This window comes from Centruroides sculpturatus, unplaced genomic scaffold (genome assembly GCF_000671375.1).
Source record: "Centruroides sculpturatus isolate CEXI.00-Female unplaced genomic scaffold, Cexi_2.0 scaffold295, whole genome shotgun sequence".
In the NCBI taxonomy this organism is placed as follows: Eukaryota; Metazoa; Arthropoda; class Arachnida; order Scorpiones; family Buthidae; genus Centruroides; species Centruroides sculpturatus.
In genome coordinates, this window is record NW_019384603.1 from 186,288 (window position 1) to 188,871 (window position 2,584).

The following is a 2,584-nucleotide window of genomic DNA, read 5'->3' on the forward strand; positions in this document are numbered from 1 at the left end:
CACGATCAGCTGTGAGTTCCCAGGTAAGCATGCCATTTGGTACGAACAAACGTGTGAGGGTTTTAAACGTTAAAGTTTTACATTTTTAAAAGTTATATTTAAGTTATTGTTTTTAAAGTTATATAAATATTAAAGGCCATTAATTCTAATTAAGTGATTTTATATAAATATTCAAGTTTTAAGGTGAGTAAATGTTTTAATTTTGCTTAGTTTTTATTTTGGTTAAACTAATTTAAATGTTTATTAAGTATCATAGTAGATATTAATACAAAAAAAATTAACAATAAATAATTTTTCTTGAATTTTTTTTCAATGATGATTATACAATTATTATTTATAAGTGATTATCATTTTTAAATATTAAAAAAAAATAAAATAAAATAAATTTTTATACAGAAAATGAATGATTTGCTGTTTTTAAATTCAATAAAAATAATTTAAATAATTAGGAAATTAAGTTTAGTAATATAAAATCCAAAATTTTTATTTCTATTCTGTAATTTCTATTGAATTGTTACATTTTAATGTATAATAAAATGGTGATAAATATCACAATTTTTTTTTCTCTAAATAATACCTTATTGATATTAAGGTACTTATGGGTTAAGAGGACGCCAGTCGGAAATAGCGATCAAAGTCGCGATTTTGAATGAAAATATCAAAATAACAATAGATTAGTAAATTTAAATCTAAAAATAACAAAATTTACTGATAAGGTTGTAAAAATGAAAAAAAAAAAAAAATCAATTAGGATGATTATAGATATCACCTATTTGCCATATTTGCTGTATACACTACAAAACAATTTGCATATTCAAGTGGTTTATTATTAGAATTTGTGAGATTTTGTTATATCTTTATAAATCGTAATTAATTGTTTAATTTAACAATTGTATTAAATTTGACAAATAAAAAATTGCATTATTCGGAAAAAACGCTATTTCCGACTGGCGTCCTCTTAACTCCTCCATAAGTACCGATATTAATATAGTTGTAAGAAAAAACTGTCTTATTTATTAATTTATCTTATGCCATTTAAAAATGACTTTTTAATGTTATTAGGTAAACTATTAGAAAATGAATTTTCTAATAGTTTACCTAAAATGTCAAAATCTTTTCTAATGTCTATCATTACATACTTTGCTGATTTTCTTTTATGGAACATACTGCATATCTTTGCATTTTAATTCTATCTTAGCATCATTTTTTTGAATTTTCATGTTTGCAATCATTTTTCTTGTTTCATCTATGCAACTCCTGATGATATGAATATCAAAAGCTAATGTTGGAGAACCTATTTTTCTTCTATTTTTCTGTTGTCTGTCTGTATCATTGTCATTTTGTGATCGTCTGAACTGTGTCTACCAATCAGAGCCGTAACTAGGCAGGTGCAACAGGTGCACCCGCACAGGGCCCACTTGGAAGGGGGGCCCAAACTGCTGTTCGCAAGAAATTATATTTTTAAATTTTAAATTTTTCCGTCTTTTTACAGCGCGGTTTGGCGATTACATTTTGCCTTACTTAGACCCTAGATGTCTACTCACCGGTTTCCCAACTGTGGCGACTTTTAGAGGGACCTAGTGAGGTAGCAGAGACCACAGACAAATTAGCCAAAACCAGCCATGTGGTGTAGCGACTTTTGAAATTTTTTATTTTTTGAGAAATTTAAATTTATGTTTATAGTTTTCAAATCTACAGATTTTTCTCTACTTTATAGCGCTCTCTGGCAACGACTAATATTTTTACGATATACAAAACTATATTTCTAGATTTTTCTAGTGTGCAAAGCTAAAATCTTAGTTTCGAGGTTGTAAAAGGCGTGCAGAAATTCTGACATAATGTTTTGCTTTATAGTAGTTTGCATATGTGGTGTATACCTCAACGGCGGATTAAGCGGTAAAGAAACTATGCTGTTTTGTTGGGCCCTCGAGGTCTTTAAAATGCTACTGAAAAAAGGGATTGCAAAAATGCAGAAGATAGAAATAGTCCAGAAAAACGCTTCGATATACACATGGAGGTAATAAATGATAGTTTTTTGGCCAACAATATTAATTAACAGATGCTGTTATTGATCATATTCTTTGAAAAACTAAAAAGTATTAGGAATATAGAGAATTTGAAATCAGTGTATAAAGACAGAGATGAAGTGTATTACAAAAGACTTTTTTATGATCGTTTTTACAGAAAGAAATCAAATAAAATTGTGGAAAAGAGAAATTGGCTGATATTTTCAGAAAGAAGCAAAAGTGTTTACTGCTACCCTTGCAAACTCTTTTCAACATCAAAGTCTAAATTAATAACTGGTTTATTGAGTAGCGACAAAGTAGCGACTTTTCAAAATATCTGTGGTGAAATCAGCGACTTTTATCTTAAAATGTAGCGACGTTTATTTATGAACGTTTAACAACACTGCTGCTCACCAACATGAACATTCTAATTAATGGCAGAAATGACTGATATTTTCAACGTGCCTATGTTAATTTGCCTAACTTAGGTTAGTGTAGTGATAATGGAACTCCTCATCCTCCCTTAACTGCGGTTTTGTTCGTCCAGCTGCAATCTATTTGCATGCAGTCATAAAGGG

The 2,584-nt window shown here is 28.9% G+C and overlaps 1 protein-coding gene across 1 annotated transcript in view; it reads left to right on the top strand.

Moving 5' to 3' along the window:
- The first annotated feature begins 895 nt into the window (after nt 1-895).
- Nucleotides 896-2,584, top strand: part of LOC111625077 (cell division cycle protein 20 homolog) — a 30,392-nt gene continuing 28,703 nt past the window's right edge. The window contains exon 1 of the mRNA XM_023368107.1: nt 896-993. The gene's annotated coding sequence lies outside the window, so the exon portion shown is untranslated. The remainder of the gene's footprint in view (nt 994-2,584) is intronic.